Raw genomic sequence first — 22,547 nt, 5'->3', positions numbered from 1 at the left:
AGCAGCGCGTGGTTTCAATCCACCGACACCTGGGTAATGGCCCCAGCACGCTTCCACTGCGCCACTCTGCTGCACTCTAGTTACGTGGAAAAATATGCAGTAAGAAAGTACGCACTAATGCAAAAGAATAATAAATAACAGAGCGTGGTTTCGATCCACGGACCTCTGGATTATGGGCCCAGCATGCTTCCACCACGCCACTCTGCTGCACTCTAGTTACGTGGGAAAATGTGCAGTAAGAAAGTACGCACTAATGCAAAAGAAAATAAAATTAGCAGAGCGTGGTTTCGATCCACGGACCTCTGGGTTACGAGCCCAGCACGCTTCCATTGCGCCACTCTGCTGCACTATGTTTATTTGGGAAAATGTGCAGTAAGAAAGTGCGCACTAATGCAAAAGAATATATAATTAGCAGAGCGTGGTTTTGATTCATGGACCGCTGGGATATGGCCTCAGAAAACTCCCACTACGCCATTCTACTACTTTGTAGTAATGTGGGAAAATGGGCAGTAAGAATGTGCGCACTAATGCAAAAGAAAATAGAATTAGCAGAGCGTGGTTTCGATCCACGGACCTCTGCGTTATGGGCCCAGCACGATTCCACTGCGGCACTCTGATGCATTCTTGTCATGTGGGAAATTCGCAGTAAGAAAGTGCGCACCAATGCAAAAAATTATACAATTAGCAGAACGTGGTTTCGATCCACGGACCTCTGGGTAAGGGGCCCAGCACGCCTCCACTGCGCCACTCTGCTGCATTTTAGTTACGTGGGAAAATGTGCAGTCAGAAAGTGCGCACCAATGCAAAAAATTATACAATTAGCAGAGCGTGGTTTCGATCCACGGACCTCTGGGTTATGGGCCCAGCACGCTTCCACTGCGCCACTCTGCTGCACTCTAGTTACGTGAGAAAATGTGCAGTAAGAAACTGCGCACAAATGCAAAAAATTATACAATTAGCAGACCGTGGTTTCGATCCAGGGACCTCTGGATTATGGGCCCAGCACGCTTTCACTGCGCCACTCTGCTGCACTCTAGCTACGTGAGAATATGTTCAGTAAGAAACTGCGCACTTCTGCAAAAGAAAATAAAATTAGCAGAGCGTGGTTTCGATCCACGGACACCTGGGTTATGGGCCCAGCACACTTCCACTTTGCCCTTCCGCTGTATTCTAGTTCAGTAAGAAATGTGCCGTAAGAAAGCGCGCACTAATGGACAAGATTATAAAATTAGCAAAGCGTGGTTTCCATCCACTGACCCCTGGGTTATGGGCCCAGCACGCTTCAGTTGCGCCACTGTGCTGCACCATAGCTACGTGAGAAAATGTGCAGTAAGAACCTGCGCAATAATCCAAAAGATATAAAATTAGCAGAGCGTGGTTTCGATCAACGGGCCTGTTCGTTATGGGCCCAGCACGCTTCCACTGCTCCATTCTGCTGCATATTAGCTACGTGGAAAAATGTGCAGTAAGAATGTGCGCATTTGTGCAAAAGATAATAAAATTAGCAGAGCGTGATTTCAATCGACGGACATCTGTTTTTTGGCCCCAGCACGCTTGCACCACGCCACTCTGCTGCACTCTAGTTACGTGGGAAAATGTGCAGTGAGAAAGTACGCACTAATGCAAAAGAAAATAAAGTTAGCAGAGCGTGGTTTTGACCCACGGACTTCTGAGTTATGGGCCCAGCACGCTTCCACTGCGCCACTCTGCGGCACTCTAGTTACGTGAGAAAATGTGCAGTAGGATACTGCACACAATGCAAAAAAGTTAAAGTAGCAGAGCGTGGTGTCTATCCAAGAACTTCTGGTTTTCGGGCCCAGTACGCTTCCACTGCGTCACTCTGCTGCACTATAGTTATGTGGGAAATTGTGCAGTAAGAAAGGGCGCACTAATGCAAAAGAATAATAAATTAGCAGAGTGTGGTATCTATCCACAGACCTCTGGGTTATGGGCCCAGCACGCTTCCACTGCGCCACATTACTGCACTCTGGTTACGTGAGGAATTGTGCAGTTAGAAACTGCGCACTAGTGCTAAAGGATATAAAATTAGCAGAGCGTGGTTTAGATCCAGGGACCTCTGGATTATAGGCCCAGCACGCTTCCACTGCAACATTCTGGGGCACTCTAGTTACGTGAGAAATTGTGCAGTAAGAAACTGTGCACTATTGCAAAAATCTATACAATTTGCAGAGCGTGGTTTCGATCCACGGACTTCTGGGTTATGGGCCCAGCACGCTTCCACTGCACCACTCTGCTGCACTCTAGTTACGTGAGAAAATGTGCAGCGAGAAACTGCGCACTAATGCAAAAAATCATACAATTAGCAGAGCGTGGTTTCGATCCACGGACCTCTGGGTTATGGGCCCATCACGCTTCCACTGCGCCACTCTCCTGAACTCTAGCTACGTGAGAATATGTGCAGTAAGAAACTGCGCACTTACGCAAAAGAAAATAAAATTAGCAGAGCGTGGTTTCGATCCACGGACCTCTGGGTTATGGGCCAATCACGCTTCCGCTGCGCCCCTCTGCTGCACTCTAGTTACGTGGGAAAACGTGCAGTAGGAAAGTGCGCACTACTGCAAAAGAAAATAAAGCTCTAGGGGCGTGCTTTCGATCCACGGACCTCTGTGTTAGGGGCCCAGCACGCCTCCACTGCGCCACTCTGCTGCATTTTAGTTACGTGGGAAAATGTGCAGTCAGAAAGTGCGCACCAATGCGAAAAATTATACAATTAGCAGAGCGTGGTTTCGATCCACGGACCTCTGGGTTATGGGCCCAGCACGCTTCCACTGCGCCACTCTGCTGCACTCTAGTTACGTGAGGAAATGTGCAGTAAGAAAGTACGCACTAATGCAAAAGAAAATAAAACTAGCAGAGCGTGGTTTTGATCCACAGAACTCTTGGTTACGGGCCCAGCACGCTTCCACTGCGCCACTCTGCTGCCCTAGAGTTATGTGGGAAAATGTGTAGTAAAAAAGTGCGCACTAATGCAAAAGAATATATAACTAGCAGAGCGTGGTTTTGATCCATGGACCACTGGGATATGGCCTCAGCAACTCCCACTACGCCACTCTACTGCTTTGTAGTTACGCTGGAAAATGGGCAGTGAAAATGTGCGCAGTAATGCAAAAGAAAATGAAATTAGCAGAGCGTGGTTTTGATCCACGGACCTCTGGGTTATGGGCCCAGCACGCTTCCACGGCGCCACTCTGCTGCATTGTAGTACGTGGGAAAATGTGCATTAAGAAAGTGCGCACTAATCCAAAGAATAATAAATTAGCAGAGTGCGGTATCTATCCACATACCTCTGGGTTATGGGCCCAGCACGCTTCCACTGCGCCACTTTGCTGCACTCTGGTTACGTGAGAAATTGTGCAGTTAGAAACTGCACACTAATGCTAAAGGATATAAAATTAGCAGAGCGTGGTTTAGATCCATGGACCTCTGGATTATAGGCCCAGCACGCTTCCACTGCAACACTCTGCGGCACTCTAGTTACGAGAGAAATTGTGCAGTAAGAAACTGCGCACTATTGCAAAAATCTATAGAATTTGCAGAGCGTGGTTTCAATCCACGGACTTCTGGGTTATGGGCCCAGCACGCTTCCACTGCACCATTCTGCTGCACTCTAGTTACGTGAGAAAATGTGCAGCGAGAAACTGCGCAATAATGCAAAAGAAAATAAAATTAGCAGAGCGTGGTTTTGACCCACGGACTTCTCAGTTATGGGCCCAGCACGCTTCCACTGCGCCACTCTGCGGCACTCTAGTTACGTGAGAAAATGTGCAGTAGGATACTGCACACAATGCAAAAAAAGTAAAAGTAGCAGAGCGTGGTTTCTATCTAAGAACTTCTGGGTTGCGGGTCCAGCACGCTTCTACTGCGTCACTCTGCTGCACTATAGTGTTGTGGGAAATTGTGCAGTACGAAAGGGCGCACTAATGCAAAAGAATATATAATTAGCAGAGCGTGGTTTTGATCCATGGACCGCTGAAATTTGGCCTCAGCAAACTCCCACTACGCCACTCTACTGCACTGTAGTTACGTAGGAAAATGGGAAGTAAGAATGTGCGCACTAATGCAAAAGAAAATGAAATTAGCAGAGCGTGGTTTTCATCCTCGGACCTCGGGGTTCTGGGCCCAGCACGCTTCCACCGCGCCACTCTGCTGCACTCTAGTTACGTGAGAAAATGTGCAGTAAGAAACTGCGCACTAATGCAAAAGAAAATGAAACTAGCAGAGCGTAGTTTTGATCCACAGACCTCTGTGTTACGGGCCCAGCACGCTTCCACTGCGCCACTCTGCTGCACTAGAGTTATGTGGGAAAATATGCAGTAAGAAAGTGCGCACTAATGCAAAAGAATATATAATTAGCAGGGCGTGGTTTTGATCTATGGACCACTGGGATATGGCCTCTGCAAACTCCCACTACGCCACTCTACTGCTTTGTAGGTACGTTGGAAAATGGGCAGTAAGAAATTGCGCACTAATGCAAAAGAAAATAAAATTAGCAGAGCGTGGTTTCGATCCACGGACCTCTGGGTTATGGGCCCAGCACGCTTCCTCTGCACCACTCTGCTGCGTTGTAGTTACGTGGGAAAATGTGCATTAGGAAAGTGCGAACTAATGCAAAAGAATAATAAATTAGCAGAGCGTGGTATCTATCCACGGACTTCTGGGTTATGGGCCCAGCACGCTTCCACTGCGCCACCTTGCTGCACTCTGGTTATGTGAGAAATTGAGCAGTTAGAAACTGCACACTAATGCTAAAGGATATAAAATTAGCAGAGTGTGGTTTAGATCTATGGACCTCTGGATTATAGGCCCAGCACGCTTCTACTGCAACACTCTGCGGCACTCTAGTTACGTGAAAAATTGTTCAGTAAGAAACTGCGCACTAATGCAAAAAATTATACTATTTGCAGATCGTGGATTCAATCCACGGATTTCTGGGTTATGGGCCCAGCACGCTTCCACTGCACCACTCTGCTGATTCTAGTTGCGTGAGAAACTGTGCAGTAAGAAACTGCGCACTTATGCAAAAGAAAATAAAATTAGCAGAGCGTCGTTTCGATCCACGGACACCTGGGTTATGGCCCCAGCACGATTCGAATGCGCCAATCTGCGTCACTCTAATTACGTGAGAAAATGGGCAGTAAGATACTGCGCACTAATGCAAAAAATCATACAATCAGCAGAGCGTGGTTTCGATCTACGGACCTCGGGGTTATGGGCCCAGCACGCTTCCACTGCGCCACTCTGCTGCACTCTTGTTACGTGAGAAAATGTGCAGTAAGAAACTGCGCACTTATGCAAAATAAAATAAAATTAGCAGAGCGTGGTTTCAATCCACGGACACCTGGGTTATGGCCCCAGAACGGTTCCACTGCGCCACTCTGCTGTATTCTAGTGCGGTGAGAGAGTGTGCAGTAAGAAACTGCGCACTTATCCAAAAGAACATAAAATTAGCAGAGCGTGGTTTCGATCGACGGACACCTGGGCTATGGCCCAAGCACGCTTCCACTGCGCCACTCTACTGCATTCTAGTCATGTGGGAAATTTAAATTTGCAGAAAGAGAGTGCGCAGTAATGCAAAAAGAATATCAAATTAGCATGGCGTGGTTTCAATCCACGGACCTCTGGGTTATGGGCCAAGCAAGCTTCCACTGCGCCCCTCTGCTGCACTCTAGTTACGTGGGAAAATGTGCAGTAAGAAAGTACGCACTAATGCAAAATAAAATAAAATTAGCAGAGCGTGGTTTCGATCTACGGACCTCTGGGTTATTGGCCCAGCACGCTTCCACTGCGCCACTCTGCTGCACTCTAGTTACGTGAGAAAATGTGCAGTAAGAAACTGCAAACAATGCAAAGAAAATAAAATTAGCAGAGCGTGGTTTTCTTCCAAGAACCTCTGGGTAATGGGCCAAGCACGCTTCCACTGCGCCCCTCTGCTGCACTCTAGTTACGTGGGAAAATGTGCAGTTAGAAAGTACGCAGTAATGCAAAAAGAATATCAAATTAGCAGAGCGTGGTTTCGATCCACGGACTTCTGGGTTAGGGGCCCAGCACGCCTCCACTGCGCCACTCTGCTGCACTCTAGTTACGTGGGAAAACGTGCAGTAGGAAAGTGCGCACTACTGCAAAAGAAAATAAAGCTCTAGGAGCGTGCTTTCGATCCACGGACCTCTGGGTTATGGGCCCAGCACGCTTTCACTGCGCCACTCTGCTTCACTCTAGAGACGTGAGAAAATGGGCAGTAAGAAACTGCGTACTAATGCAAAAAATTAAAAAAATCGCAGAGCGTGGTTTCGATTCACGGACCTCTGGGTTATGGGCCCAGCACGCTTCCACTGCGCCACTCTGCTGCACTCAAGTTACGTGAGAAACTGTGCAGTAAGAAACTGCGCACTTATGCAAAAGAAAATAAAATTAGCAGACCGTGGTTTCGATCCACGGACACCTGGGTTATGGCCCCAGCACGCTTCCACTGCGCCACTCTGCTACATTCTAGTCATGTGGGAAATTTGCAGTAAGAAACTGCGCACTTATGCAAAAAAAAATAAAATTAGCAGAGCGTTGTTTCGATCCACGGACACCTTGGTTATGGGCCCAGCACGCTTTCACTGCGCCACTGTGCTGCACTCTAGTTACGTGAGAAAATGTACGGTAAGAAACTGCGCACTTATGCAAAAGAAAATAAAATTAGCAGAGCGTTGTTTCGATCCACAGACACCTGGATTATGGGCCCAGCACGCTTCCACTGCGCCCCTCTGCTGCACTCTAGTTACGTGGGAAAATGTCGAGTAAGAAAGTACGCACTAATGCAAAATAAAATAAAATTAGCAGAGCGTGGTTTCGATCTACGGACCTCTGGGTTATTGGCACAGCACGCTTCCACTGCGCCACTCTGCTGCACTCTAGTTACGTGAGAAAATGTGCAGTAAGAAACTGCAAACAATGCAAAGAAAACAAAATTAGCAGAGCGTGGTTTTCTTCCAAGAACCTCTGGGTAATGGGCCAAGCACGCTTCCACTGCGCCCCTCTGCTGCACTCTAGTTACGTGGGAAATTGTGCGTTAAGAAAGTGCGCACTATTGCAAAAGAATAATAAATTAGCAGAGCGTGGTATCTATCCACGGACCTCTGGGTTATGGGCCCAGCACGCTTCCACTGCGCCACCTTGCTGCAATCTGGTTATGTGAGAAAATGTGCAGTTAGAAACTGCACACTAATGCTAAAGAATATAAAATTAGCAGAGTGTGGTTTAGATCTATGGACCTCTGGGTTATAGGCCCAGCACGCTTCCACTGCAAAGCTTTGCGGCACTCTAATTACGTGAGAAATTGTGCAGTAAGAAACTGCGCACCAATGCAAAAACTCTACAATTAGCAGAGCGTGGTTTCGATCCACCGACCTCTGGGTCATAGACCCAGCACGCTCCAACTGCGCCACTCTGCATCACTCTAGTTACGTGAGAAAATGTGCAGTAAGAAACTGTGCACTAATGCAAAAAATCATACAATTAGCAGAGCGTGGTTTCGATCTACGGACCTCTGGTTTATGGGCCCAGCACGCTTCCACTGCGCCACTCTGCTGCGCTCTAGTTACGTGAGAAAATGTGCAGTAAGAAACTGTGCACATATGCAAAAGAAAATAAAATTAGCAGAGCGTGGTTTCGATCCACGGACCTCTGGGTTATGGGCCCAGCACGCTTCCACTGCGCCACTCTGGTGCACTCTAGTTACGTGAGAAAATGTGCAGTAAGAAACTGCAAACAATGCAAAGAAAATAAAATTAGCAGAGCGTGGTTTCCATCCAAGAACCTCTGGGTAATGGGCCTAGCACGCTTCCACTGCACCATCTGCTGCATTCTACTTACGTGGCAAAATGTGCAGTAAGAAAGTGCGCAGTAATTCAAAAAGAATATCAAATTAGCAGAGCGTGGTTTCGATCCACGGACTTCTGGGTTATGGGCCCAGCACGCCTCCACTGCGCCACTCTGCTGCACTCTAGTTGCGTGGGAAAAGGTGCAGTAGGAAAGTGCGCACTACTGCGAAAGAAAATAAAGCTATAGGAGCGTGCTTTCGATCCACGGACCTCTGGGTTATGGGCCCAGAACGCTTCCACTGCGCCACTCTGCTGCATTTTAGCTCCGTGAGAAAATGTGCAGTCAGAAAGTGCGCACTGATGCAAAAAAATTATAAAATTAGCAGAGCGTGGTTTCGATCCACGGACCTCTGGGTTATGGGCCCGGCACGCTTCCACTGCCACACTCTGCTGCACTCTAGTTACGTGAGAAAATGTGCAGTAAGAAACTGCGTACTAAAGCAAAAAATTCTAAAAATCGCAGAGCGTGGTTTCGATCCACGGACCTCTGGGTTACGGGCCCAGCACGCTTCCACTGCGCCACTCTGCTGCACTCAAGTTACGTGAGAAACTGTGCAGTAAGAAACTGAGCACTTATGTAAAAGAAAATAAAATTAGCAGGACGTGGTTTCGATCCACGGACACCTGGGTTATGGGCCCAGCACGCTTCCACTGCGCCACCTTGCTGCACTCTGGTTATGTGAGAAAATGTGCAGTTAGAAACTGCACACTAATGCTAAAAAATATAAAATAAGCAGAGTGTGGTTTAGATCTATGGACCTCTGCAATATAGGCCCAGCACGCTTCCACTGCAACACTTTGCGGCACTCTAATTACGTGAGAAATTGTGCAGCAAGAAACTGCGCACGAATGCAAAAACTCTACAATTAGCAGAGCGTGGTTTCGATCCACGGACCTCTGGGTCATAGGCCCAGCACGCTCCCACTGCGCCACTCTGCATCACTCTAGTTACGTGAGAAAATGTGCAGTAAGAAACTGTGCACTAATGCAAAAAATCATACAATTAGGAGAGCGTGGTTTCGATCTACGGACCTCTGGGTTATGGGCCCAGCACGCTTCCACTGCGCCACTCTGCTGCACTCAAGTTACGTGACAAACTGTGCAGTAAGAAACTGCGCACTTAAGTAAAAGAAAATAAAATTAGCAGAGCGTGGTTTCGATCCACGGACACCTGGGTTATGGGCCCAGCACGCTTTCACTGCGCCACTCTGCTGCACTCCAGTTACGTGAGAAAATGTGCAGTAAGAAACTGCGCACTTATGCAAAAGAAAATAAAATTAGCAGAGCGTAGTTTCGATCCACGGACAACTGGGTTATGGGCCATGCACGATTCCACTGCGCCCTTCTGCTGGATTCTAGTTCGGTGAGAAAATGTGCGGTAAGAAACTGCGCACTTATGCAAAAGAAAATAAAATTAGCAGAGCGTTGTTTCGATCCACAGACACCTGGGTTATGGGCCCAGCACGCTTTCACTGCGTCATTCTGCTGCATTGTAGTTACGTGGGAAAATGTGCATTAAGAAAGTGCGCACTATTGCAAAAGAATAATAAATTAGCAGAGCGTGGTATCTATCCACGGACCTCTGAGTTATGGGCCCAGCACGGTTCCACTGCGCCACCTTGCTGCACTCTGGTTATGTGAGAAAATGTGCACTTAGAAACTGCACACTAATGCTAAACAATATAAAATTAGCAGAGTGTGGTTTAGATCTATGGACCTCTGGATTATAGGCCCAGCACGCATCCACTGCAACTTTTTGCGGCACTCTAATTACGTGAGAAATTGTGCAGTAAGAAACTGCGCACTAATGCAAAAACTATACAATTAGCAGAGCGTGGTTTCGATCCACGGACCTCTGGGTCATAGGCCCAGCGCGCTCCCACTGCGCCACTCTGCATCACTCTAGTTACGTGAGAAAATGTGCAGTAAGAAACTGTGCACTAATGCAAAAAATCATACAATTAGCAGAGCGGGGTTTCGATCTACGGACCTCTGGGTTATGAGCCCAGCACGCTTCCACTGTGCCACTCTGCTGCACTCTGGTTACGTGAGAAAATGTGCAGTAAGAAACTGCGCACATATGCAAAAGAAAATAAAATTAGCAGAGCGTGGTTTCGATCCACGGACCTCTGGGTTATGGGCCCAGCACGCTTTGTGAGGGATAAGGTTCGAGTAATCTCGGCAACTTAAATAATCGTTGTCGAGACTGACGAAGACATTTGCAACTTGAGTTATAAGGCTTTAATGCCACGAAAAAAAGAAAAAAAAAACGATAATGCAGCTTGGCGTGTTACATGGCAACAGCGAAGAACTGCCTTAGGTACGAGCACGACACACGTTCTCGAAAGACAAGGTCTGACGCTTAGCGTAGTCCCCCACTGCACTACACAAGGTTTGAAACACTTCACCGTGTGACGTCGAAGGCAGATGAGTCGATGCGTTGCGCTGCGTCTTACGCCGACATCAGTGATGCCTCAGGCATGGTCGGAGCGGAGCGTGAGGCAGAGTCGATGTGTGGCAAGCACGTCCCGGACAGCCAGTAGTAGGCCCAGGTCTGGAAAACGCCCGGATCCGAGTACAACGGACCGGCGCCGGCTGCTGGATCACACGGTAGAAGGGAGCCAGGCTCGTGCGGAACACAGGCACAGGTAGGCTTCGGGACCACGACCCGACGAGCGCTTCAGCCTGCCACTGTTTCGTTCGGATCCTTCTTCTCGCACGCCCCGTCGTCGTCTTCTTCCCCTTTCTCCCCATGGCTTGGCTTGACTTTGACGACCCGATTCCGCCTTTTCCTTGTCTCATCGTCATCTTCGTCGGCGTACGGCACAGCACAAACTCACAAACATCGCGCACCAGATGAACCTACCGCGTATATCATGACAAAAGTCCCCCCTTGCAAAAGTTTTTTTTTCTTTTTTTTTAAAAAAAAACTGTCCAAAGTGCGCGGGAGACAAGACTTACGACAAACAAATTTACAGAACTGTTGCACCAAGAGAATAGTCTGTATGTGAGAGTCCCTAGGCATATGGTACATTATTACATTAATGTTGTATAGCTAGCACCTACACCTGTAGCCTGCTCATATAATCAGCACCTACGTTCTCTGATCCTTTGATATGCTCAACGCGAAAGGTGTACTCTCGCAATGCGAGACTCCAGCGCAAGATCCGGCTGTTCAAATGCTTGGCTTGAGAGAGGTATCGTAGCGGTTGATGGTCAGTCTGAACGACGAAGGAGGTTCCATAAAGGAAGATATGAAATTTCGCGATCGCCCAAACTAACGCTAAACACTCTCTTTCAATTGCAGAGTATCTCTCTTCCCGGGGCATAAGTTGGCGGCTGGCATATGACACCGGGTGAAGAAGACCCTCGTGTTCCTGCATAAGCACCGCGCCTATACACCTATCAGATGCATCTGTACGTAATACGAAGGGTTTCTTTATGTCAGCAGCCTTGACTACTGGCATAGATGCTAGAGCTTGTTTGAGGGTTTCAAATGCCTCTTCTCTTTCGGTATTCCACGCTAACTTGTTCTTTTCCATCTTTCTTGTCATTTCAGTCAGTGGTTTCGCTTTCTGGGCATAGTGAGGTATGAGGTCTCGGTAATATCCCGCCAAGCCGAGAAAAGAGCGAAGCTGCTTCTTCGTTTCCGGTCTTGGGGCGTTAGCGATCTTCGCTATCGTGCTTTCTACTGGGCGGATTGTACCATCGCCGAGGTGATGTCCAAGGAAGATGACAGAAGTCTTTCCGATCTCACATTTTTGAGGTTTGATCCGTAGGCCTGCTTCTCGGATCCTCTGAAACAACTGTTTCAATGTCACTAGATGCTCCTCCCACGTAGCTGTGGCAATTAGAACATCGTCTATGTAATGCACTGTGTTTGGAATGCCGTGCAGTAATGTCCTCATCAATCGTGTGAATATGGCCGAGGCTGTCTTAATCCCAAAAGGCATATAGAGAAAATGGTAGTGTCCAGATTGCGTTGAAAAAGCTGTTTTCGGACGAGAACTTTCCTCTAAGGGTACTTGCCAATAGCCCTTTGTAAGATCTAACTTTGAGAAAACCGACTTCGTGCCGACTTCAGCAAACATAATGTCAGTTCTGGGTATGGGTTCAGAATCGGACACCAGAACCTCATTAATGTGACGGAAGTCAACGCACGCGCGAAAGCTGTTGTCCGGTTTCTTAACCAGGACCAAGGGTGAGTTATACGGCGAATGGGATCGTTCAATAACTCCCAACTTCAGCATATCTTGAACCTCCTTCTCTACTATTTCCTTCATTGCAAACGGCAACGGATACTGTGACGTGCTGATTGGTTTTGTTGTAGTAAGCTCTAGCCGGCACTCTAGGAGGTTCGTCTTCCCAGGAACTTCGGAAAATATGTCTCGGAATTCCTCCAAGAGATTGCACATATCATCGCGTTGTGCCTCGTCTAAATTACTTCCGAGTGTGACCGACTCAATACCTTTCCCTTCATTTACTTTAAATGTAGGGAGGGGTGAATCCGACTCTCCTTCTTCGACTACAACGAACGATGAAGCTTGACTAGTGACTTCTGGTTGACGTTCTTCGTAGCGCTTGAGCATGTTTATGTGAAACATTTTCGTGGTGTGCCCAAGGTCCAACCAATAGTCGTGGTCATTCTTTTTTTCCTGTAACCGGAAATGGCCCCTTCCAGTGCATAAGAAGCTTGTTTTCCCTGGTTGGGAGCAATATAAGAGCCCGGTCACCAACTTTGAGCTGTCGGGTTCTGGAGGTTCGGTCATAATACTTCTTTTGCGAGTGTTGAGCTCGGGAGAGATTCTCTTGAGCCAGCTTCAAGGTGCGTTCAAGACGTTCTCTCAGATCAAGCACGTATCCGTAAGTAGTCTTGATATCTTCCTCTAGGTCTTCCCCTGTCCAGAGTTCCTTCAATATATCCAGGGGTCCTCGGACGTGCCGGCCGTAGATCAGTTCAAACGGCGAGAAGCCCATACTGGCCTGAGGTACTTCTCGATAGGCGAATAACAGAGGCGCAAGAAATCGGTCCCATGACTTCGGCTTCTCTTGGCACAACTTGCGCAACATCTGTTTCAAAGTGCCGTTGAACCTTTCGACCAAGCCATTGCATATCGGGTGGTAAGGCGTCGAGCTCAAATGTCGAATAGCAAGCAGAGCATTCACCTCTTCCATCAGGCCTGACGTGAAGCAGGATGCTTGATCACAGAGGATCTCCCGTGGAAATCCTATTCGAGAGAACATCTCCAGTAGTCCATCTGCTACTGTTGCCGAATCAATTGCGGGCAAAGCCACCGCGTCCGGGTACCGAGTGGTGAAATCCACAAGGGTAAGAATGTACCGATTACCCTTCTTTGAAATCGGCGTCAGAGGTCCAATGATATCAACGGCCACACGTTCGAATGGCGTGTCAATCAAAGGCATTCGTCCAAGAGGCGCCTTGCCTACTTTGCCTTTGGGATATGTCCTTTGGCATGCGTCGCATGATTTTACGAATCTTCGTACCTCCTCCTGTACACCGGGCCAATAAAACGACTCCAAAACTCGGTCCTTCGTCTTCTTGATACCCTGGTGACCAGATATCGGTGATTCATGTGCCAAGTGCAACACATGGACACGCAACGCCTTTGGAACCACCGCTTGTTGAACTGATTTACCCGGAGTCAAGTGGTAAACGCGGTACAAGATTCCTTTCTCGAACATAAATGAGTGGTATGTGGCTCCTTTACCGCGGATGAGGGTGTCGACTTTCGCCCTACAAACATCCAGCGACCGGTCTTCCTCTTGTTTTTGGCGAAATGACTCCTGTGTCACCTCTAAGTTTCCAAATTTAGCAGTCGTGAGCTTCCGGCGATGTCCTTTGCTTGAAACACCAACCATGACTGTGCTATTCGTCCCGCATCCATCCTTGGATTTCTCTTCAGAATTCAATGCCTGATTAGTTTCCGACTTCAGGCTCGCTGACTCCTTCCACGTTGAGTCGGGGTCATTAGCGTCACGGGCGCCGGGAACATTTCCTACGATGACATCGTAAAGTGGCGACGTCATGCATTTGACTATCGCATTTCCGGTGAAATAGGGTGATAGAATCCGTACTTCTGCTTCCGGTACCTCGATGCAACAACCATCGGCCAATAAAATAGTGGCGGTAGTACCCGTCAGCGCATCATCGGGAACGAGGGAACGTCGCACGACCAGGGTGTTGCTTCCAGTATCCCTCAAGACTGATACAGTATGTCCAAACACTTCTCCCTGTAACACCGGCAAGTTTCGTGTAGCTGTTGCGGTGCGCGTTCGGAGTGCACTAGCAACATATTCATCTTGTGATGAATCATCGGCACATCGGGGCGTCTCGGGTTCTGGTCAGTAGACACGATGCAAGATGTCATTTTCTTTGACCCGCCGTTGCTTGGGCATGCTCTTGCATCGTGGCCGGGCTTCCGACAGTGCCCACAGAAGACTCGTTGGGGTTTCGTGCGGCAATCAGATGCTCTGTGGCCGGGTCGATCACAGACGAAACATCTAAGAGGAGGCTGGGTATAAGTAAATCCTTCTTGCTCCTTGGGAATGTTGTTTGCAGACTTGGTACGAAATACCAACAAGTTTGTTTGCCGCTGGGCTTCCAAGAAGGTATCAGCTGCTTCTGCCATTTCTTTTACCGTCCTGCATTTCTTCTCCCTTAGAAAAAGTGCCAGGCGATCGTGGCAGTTATTCAGAAACTGCTCAGCTACAATGAGGTTGCGCACGGATGCAAAGTCCTCGTCCGTTTCCGACATTTCGAGCCATCTATCGAAGTAACTCTGTAATCTCGTGGCGTACTGTTTACCAGTTTCGCCGTCTTCAGGCTTGCTTTGCCGAAACTTTTCGCGATAGCCTTCGGCTGTGAAACGAAACCTCTGGAGCAAGGCCACTTTCGTACTCTGGTAATCCATTGAGTCTTCTGGCGACAGACAACCGAAGACTTTCAATGCTTCCCCACAGAGGCATAAACTAAGCGCTGTCGCCCACTTCTCCTCAGGCCACTCTTGACCAACTGCTACGCGTTCGAACCTCTTGAGATACGCATCGAGATCGTCACGCCCCTCGTCAAACACTGGAATCAGGTTGTGAGGATTGATCAAGCACGGGCGGCTTTGACTCCTCTCAGGTTCGCGGTCCCGCGCTGTTGGCTCTCGGCTACCTTCAACCTCAGCTAGTCGAATTCGCAGTTGAAGAGTTCTCTCTTCTATCTCCAAACGTTCCTTCGCCGCCTGCCTTTCCGCGGAACGCTCTTCACGCGCTTGCACAGATTCCTCATGAGCCCGCTCCAACCGCGCGTCTACCCACGTCTTTAGGTCGGCTCCTTGAAGCCTCATGCGTTCCGCTAGCGTTATAAGCTCTTGCTCACTCATCTTCCCTATAGATTTCAACCCAGTGCAAACGGCTTCGTCCTGCCGTGGACGCCAATTGTGAGGGATAAGGTTCGAGTAATCTCGGCAACTTAAATAATCGTTGTCGAGACTGACGAAGACATTTGCAACTTGAGTTATAAGGCTTTAATGCCACGAAAAAAAGAAAAAAAACGATAATGAAGCTTGGCGTGTTACATGGCAACAGCGAAGAACTGCCTTAGGTACGAGCACGACACACGTTCTCGAAAGACAAGGTCTGACGCTTAGCGTAGTCCCCCACTGCACTACACAAGGTTTGAAACACTTCACCGTGTGACGTCGAAGGCAGATGAGTCGATGCGTTGCGCTGCGTCTTACGCCGACATCAGCGATGCCTCAGGCATGGTCGGAGCGGAGCGTGAGGCAGAGTCGATGTGTGGCAAGCACGTATCGGACAGCCAGTAGTAGGCCCAGGTCTGGAAAACGCCCGGATCCGAGTACAACGGACCGGCGCCGGCTGCTGGATCACACGGTAGAAGGGAGCCAGGCTCGTGCGGAACACAGGCACAGGTAGGCTTCGGGACCACGACCCGACGAGCGCTTCAGCCTGCCACTGTTTCGTTCGGATCCTTCTTCTCGCACGCCCCGTCGTCGTCTTCTTCCCCTTTCTCCCCATGGCTTGGCTTGACTTTGACGACCCGATTCCGCCTTTTCCTTGTCTCATCGTCATCTTCGTCGGCGTACGGCACAGCACAAACTCACAAACATCGCGCACCAGATGAACCTACCGCGCATATCATGACACGCTTCCACTGCGCCACTCTGGTACACTCTAGTTACGTGAGAAAATGTGCAGTAACAAACTGCAAACAATGCAAAGAAAATAAAATTAGCAGAGCGTGGTTTCCATCCAAGAACCTCTGGGTAATGGGCCTAGCACGCTTCCACTGCCACACTCTGCTGCACTCTAGTTACGTGAGAAAATGTGCAGTAAGAAACTGCGTACTAAAGCAAAAAATTCTAAAAATCGCAGAGCATGGTTTCGATCCACGGACCTCTGGGTTACGGGCCCAGCACGCTTCCACTGCGCCACTCTGCTGCACTCAAGTTACGTGAGAAACTGTGCAGTAAGAAACTGCGCACTTAAGTAAAAGAAAATAAAATTAGCAGAGCGTGGTTTCGATCCACGGACACCTGGGTTATGGGCCCAGCACGCCTCCACTGCCACACTCTGCTGCACTCTAGTTACGTGAGAAAATGTGCAGTAAGAAACTGCGTACTAAAGCAAAAAATTCTAAAAATCGCAGAGCATGGTTTCGATCCACGGACCTCTGGGTTACGGGCCCAGCATGCTTCCACTGCGCCACTCTGCTGCACTCAAGTTACGTGAGAAACTGTGCAGTAAGAAACTGCGCACTTAAGTAAAAGAAAATAAAATTAGCAGAGCGTGGTTTCGATCCACGGACACCTGGGTTATGGGCCCAGCACGCTTCCACTGCGCCCTTCTGCTGTATTCTAGTTCGGTGAGAAAATGTGCGGTAAGAAACTGCGCACTTATGCAAAAGAAAATAAAATTAGCAGAGCGTTGTTTCGATCCACGGACACCTTGGTTATGGGCCCAGCACGCTTTCACTGCGCCACTCTGCTGCACTCTAGTTACGTGAGAAAATGTGCAGTAAGAAACTGCGCACTTATGCAAAAGAAAATAAAATTAGCAGAGCGTAGTTTCGATCCACGGAAAACTGGGTTATGGGCCATGCACGATTCCACTGCGCCCTTCTGCTGGATTCTAGTTCGGTGAGAAAATGTGCGGTAAGAAACTGCGCACTTATGCAAAAGAAAATAAAATTAGCAGAGCGTTGTTTCGATCCACAGACACCTGGGTTATGGGCCCAGCACGCTTTCACTGCGTCATTCTGCTGCATTGTAGTTACGTGGGAAAATGTGCATTAAGAAAGTGCGCACTATTGCAAAAGAATAATAAATTAGCAGAGCGTGGTATCTATCCACGGACCTCTGAGTTATGGGCCCAGCACGGTTCCACTGCGCCACCTTGCTGCACTCTGGTTATGTGAGAAAATGTGCACTTAGAAACTGCACACTAATGCTAAACAATATAAAATTAGCAGAGTGTGGTTTAGATCTATGGACCTCTGGATTATAGGCCCAGCACGCTTCCACTGCAACTTTTTGCGGCACTCTAATTACGTGAGAAATTGTGCAGTAAGAAACTGCGCACTAATGCAGAAACTATACAATTAGCAGAGCGTGGTTTCGATCCACGGACCTCTGGGTCATAGGCCCAGCGCGCTCCCACTGCGCCACTCTGCATCACTCTAGTTACGTGAGAAAATGTGCAGTAAGAAACTGTGCACTAATGCAAAAAATCATACAATTAGCAGAGCGGGGTTTCGATCTACGGACCTCTGGGTTATGAGCCCAGCACGCTTCCACTGTGCCACTCTGCTGCACTCTGGTTACGTGAGAAAATGTGCAGTAAGAAACTGCGCACATATGCAAAAGAAAATAAAATTAGCAGAGCGTGGTTTCGATCCACGGACCTCTGGGTTATGGGCCCAGCACGCTTCCACTGCGCCACTCTGGTTTTTTTTTTTTTTTTTTTTTTTTTTTTTTTTTTTTTATTTATTGCCTGGCATGGACATTGTACAGGGCAATCATTGCACACACATATATTACAATACAAAGAGACAAAAAAGAACAAGCATTGCCATCAGTCCCATCTGTACTGATGTTGTCCTCTTAAAAATACTTAAGGTTTGCCAGGGGTTCAAACCTTGACAACCATTCTGGCTCGATATCCCCTATTTTGCTACACTCAATGAATGCAGACATGCTTTGCCTGAAATAAATTACTGCTGGCTTTGCGTCCGGGTCGAAATGGTATCCGGCCATTCGTGCACGCCATATACAGTGGAGACCGGTCAACATCACTACATCAAATGGGACCCCATCATCATTTGTTACTGCGAGGTACCTTATTCCGTGTGGGTCTAGTGGAAAATCCTTCTTTATTGTCCTCTGTAATATGTCCCAAAAATGTACCCCTTCCCAACAATGCAAAAAAACATGGTCTATTGTTTCTGGTTTCTTACATATCAAACAGTGTGACCCCCATGGTGTAAAAAAACCCCGTTCCTCTGTGAAAGTCTTTACTGATAGTGTTCCTGTGTGTAACTTGAAGAAAAAAGTTTTCACCCCTGTAGGTACCTGCATGTTTCTCACCCGCTTCAGTACATTTTGTCCCGGTCTTCCACTGTATATGGCCCTGTACAATGGTACTGGCAAAACCATAGCACATACATCTTTGTACAATTCTTTTCTTCTAACACTTGCTAGATAATCTATCGAAAAGCGTACAGATAAAAAACGTACACTGTCTACCACTTCCTTGAGATACCCACGCAACGTCACGGGCCGGCTATCCGTAGTAACAACAAGATCTGGTAAGGCACTGCCTAACCTGAGCTGGCATACCGTACGCAAAAACGGATCCCTGACGTCACGGAAAAACAAAAATCTATTTACTACTTGTCTCACAAATAGGTGCGCCAAACCAAGACCTCCGTCCTTCACGCGCCTGAACAAGTTGGTCCGTCTGCACCTTTCCCATTTCGAGCCCCATATAAAAACTGCGAACACTCTGTGCAGCCTTTGCACGTTGATCCTTGAACAATGTAACACCTGCATCACATACCACAGTTTAGCGATAAAAAACATGTTGCACACAGTAGCCCTAGCAAAAACAGACAGGTTCATGCCTTTCCACCTGTCTGCTTTTTCCTTCGTCTCTTTTGTTTGCCGCGACCAATACTCCTCGCTGCTGTTATAACATTCCAGGGGAACACCGAGGTACCTTGTCGGTGTTTCCGTCCAGTGCACATTCGCAAAAAGGTCCGGCTTTGAAGGCCACCTTCCGTGCCACAGCCCAAGAGATTTCGCCCAGTTTACGCGGCTTCCTGTGACGCTACAAAAATGTTTCACAACACTTATCGTTTCCTCTACACTTTCTTTGTTCGTACAACACACCGCAATGTCGTCTGCATATGCCAGCAGCTTAACTTCCACTGCCGCCAAGCTGAAGCCACGTATTTTTTCATTTTCATTTATCGCTAAGCACATCGCTTCGATGTAAATACAAAACAAAAGTGGACTGAGGGGGCAGCCTTGACGCACAGAACGCATTACGTGAATGGGGGCCCCCAAAGACTTGTTAACAATTAAACGTGTTGTGCAGTTCTGGTACGCCAAGGCCACTCCCTCCTTGATGATGGAACCGACATTAATATGATCTAAGATGACAAACAAAATATCATGCGCAACACAATCAAAAGCTTTCTCCAGGTCTATCTGGAGCACCGCAACGCCAAGTGAATCTTCGTCACAACACTCTAGCACACACCGTATCTTGTGAATGTTTGAGCTAATGGTTCTGCCTTTGATTCCACAAGTTTGGTGCTCTCCAACAATTTCTTTAATGACACCTTGAAGTCGCGCTGCCAGAACCTTCATAAAAATCTTGTAGTCGACATTGGTCAGCGATATGGGCCTATACGATGTCACCAGTTTAAGTTTTTCCCCTTCGTCCGTTTTAGGAATTAATATCGTATGCGCTTTGCTGAAGGAGGGCGGCAGAGTTTTCCGTTCGTACGCCTCATTGAACAGCTCAGCTAACCCCGGGGACAGTTCTGTTCTAAACGTCTTATACCATGCTGCGGTTAGGCCATCGGGTCCCGGTGACTTTCCGGGGTTCAGATGACCAATCGCGCTTTCCACTTCGCCTTCCGTTATTCTGCCTTCTAAAAGCTTTTTTGTGTCGTCACTAAGCCGCGGCAAGCGCTTGAGAAACTCTTCTTTAAAACCATGTACATTCGCTTTTCGAATTGCAAAAAGTGACTGATAATACGCAGCAAAGGCCCTTTCGATGCTTTCATTGTCGCTCGCGAGAGTCCCGTTGCAATAGACCTTATCGATGTGGTTTCGGCGTCCTTGCGCTTTTTCGAGACCAAGCGCCCTTTTTGTGGGCGTCTCACCCGCGGCAAGATCATTTGCGCGCGCGCGAACCCAGGCGCCTCGATAACGCTCTCTGTCATGCAGTTCTAATTTTTCCTTGACACTGCGCACCTCGTCTTTGCAAGTCCCAGGCTCCCGACTTTCTAGGGCTATCAGCTGCTGCAGTGTTTTCTTAAGACTTCTTTCTTTTATTTGCGCTTCGAATTTTAGCGTGCTCGATCTGTCAAGCGCTTTCATTTTCACCTTCTGCTTTAAACACTCCCATTTCTCTGCTACTGTTTCCGTTTTTTCCATAAGCACTTCATTAATGGTCTCGTGCACTGCTTCTAAAAAAGGTTCATCTTTTAGTAACAATGCGTTCAGTTTCCATAAATCCCAGTTGAAAACCTTACGCTGTTTCTTCATGCCTATGCGACACACAACCAAACAGTGATCTGAAAACGACACTGGCTCAACCGAAAAATCGTGACACATAGGCAATACATCTAGGGATAGGTATATGCGGTCTAAACGCGCATGGCTATTGCCTTGAAATCGCGTGTAGATCACTTCGCGATTTGCTGCCACACATTCATACACGTCTTCCAAGTCATTTTCGGTTATTAATTTGCCTAGCACGTCACTGCTTTTGTCACGAACGCCAGTGCTATTGACTCTATCGCAAGCCCTTAAAACACAGTTAAAATCACCTAACAAAACCACCCTCTTATCACACTTTGTCCACTGAAACAGGTTAGAAAAAAACTGAGCACGCTCTTCTACACTATTCGGTGCGTATACGCATATAACTCTGAATTCAGTGGCACCATAAACAAAGTCACAATAAACAATTCTGCCCGACTGGCATGAGAAAACACTTTGCACAAGAAGGCCTTGCAATTTTTTTACAAAAAGAACACAACCCGCGGACGTTCCTATCGAGTGGCTTACGACCGCGTAATATCGGTCAGTGAAACGGCGCACCATGCTCCCGGTCTCCTCCTCTCCGTCTACCTTAGTTTCCTGGACGGCTAGGACGTCTATGTCTTGGTCTGTGAGCAACCGATAGAGCTGACTTTGCCTACGCCTAGCCGCCAACCCTCTGACGTTAAGCGTAGCTATACTGAATGGCGGAGTTAATGCCATAGTGACTTGTTAGCTATAGGAGTAGGCCCGGAGCATGGCGCTTACCCTTCACGACCAGCCCTCGGCTAGCCGCCTCCAGGACCATCCTGCTTCCCAGCGCTGTTTTCTTTTGCCTTGTCCGCCAGTCTCCGGTCGGTAGGGACTTTCGGCTTAGGTTTGAGACTACGCCACCTCCCTTGCGGCGCCTTCGCAGGCGGCTCCTGGCTGCTGGTGGACGACGCCCCGTCCTGCTCTACCGAGTCGTCGAGTGGACGCTTTAGCGTGGCGCTGGTCACGCACATCTCGTCGTCGCTGTCCGCCGCCGTCTCTCCCTGACCCTCCGTTGTGTCAGCTGTCCCCACTGGAACCACGTCCGTCTCGACCCGCTCAGGCTCGGCCGTTGACGGGGCGCTGGCCGGTGTAGTCGAAAGCTGGGGAGTCTCCGGAGACTTGGGTGTGTCTGCCGGCGCCGCCCCTCCAGTAGTCACAGGGACCACTGGGCTTCCGACCCCTTTGGCGGCGTCCTCTGCCTCGGCCACGTCCATGACGTAATCAGCCATCGCCTCGTTCTTCGCTGGCCCCATTGCACTGGCGTACGTTCGAACGCAATCGGCCTCGACGTGTCCGAAGCGTTTGCACCGCGAGCAACGGGGAACCTTGCACTCTCGGCGGACGTGCCCTTTGCCTTGGCAGCGCAAGCATTGCATCGGCCGACCAGGCACAACCAGCAAGGCCAGCTCTCCATCGATCCTGATCTGGTGCGGAAGGTCTTCGACCTTGACGCCGCTTTTCAGCTTCAGGAGAGCTGTTCTTGTGGTCGAACACTTGTCGGCCATGCCCGGGACACGCCACCGCTCACGGCTCACCTCCACGACCTTGCCGAAAGCCGACAGCGCCGTCTGTACTTCTTCGTCGCTCACTCCGTGAAGCAGCCAGTGAATTCGTAGCCGCACCTGCTGGTCCTGTGGGTCGACGACGACGCAGCGCCGCCCCTTCACTTGCAGCTCCTTCAAGGCGAGCAGGCGTTTCGTGGGAGCGGCGTCATTGAATGTCACCGCCCACAAGTGGTTAACCTGGTATGCACCGAGGCTTACCACATCCGGCAGCAGGCCCGTTGGCGTCAATGCGTCCCTGAAATCTTCGACCTTGTATGGCC

At 48.7% G+C, this 22,547-nt stretch overlaps 4 non-coding genes across 4 annotated transcripts; all 4 read right to left on the bottom strand.

Annotated features, from left to right (window-relative positions):
- Positions 1-5,746: 5,746 nt before the first annotated feature.
- TRNAI-AAU (transfer RNA isoleucine (anticodon AAU)) lies at positions 5,747-5,818 on the bottom strand. The gene has a single exon. It is a non-coding gene; the product is annotated as a tRNA-Ile (tRNA).
- Positions 5,819-8,752: 2,934 nt separating this feature from the next.
- On the bottom strand, positions 8,753-8,825 carry TRNAI-UAU (transfer RNA isoleucine (anticodon UAU)). Its single transcript has one exon. It is a non-coding gene; the product is annotated as a tRNA-Ile (tRNA).
- Positions 8,826-9,710: 885 nt separating this feature from the next.
- On the bottom strand, positions 9,711-9,783 carry TRNAI-UAU (transfer RNA threonine (anticodon UGU)). Its single transcript has one exon. It is a non-coding gene; the product is annotated as a tRNA-Ile (tRNA).
- A 7,731-nt stretch (positions 9,784-17,514) lies between these two features.
- On the bottom strand, positions 17,515-17,587 carry TRNAI-UAU (transfer RNA isoleucine (anticodon UAU)). Its single transcript has one exon. It is a non-coding gene; the product is annotated as a tRNA-Ile (tRNA).
- Between the last annotated feature and the right edge of the window lie 4,960 nt (positions 17,588-22,547).

The sequence above is a fragment of the Rhipicephalus microplus genome, chromosome 5 (assembly GCF_043290135.1).
Source record: "Rhipicephalus microplus isolate Deutch F79 chromosome 5, USDA_Rmic, whole genome shotgun sequence".
Lineage (NCBI taxonomy): Eukaryota > Metazoa > Arthropoda > Arachnida > Ixodida > Ixodidae > Rhipicephalus > Rhipicephalus microplus.
This window is presented reverse-complemented; position numbering and strand designations above follow the sequence as displayed.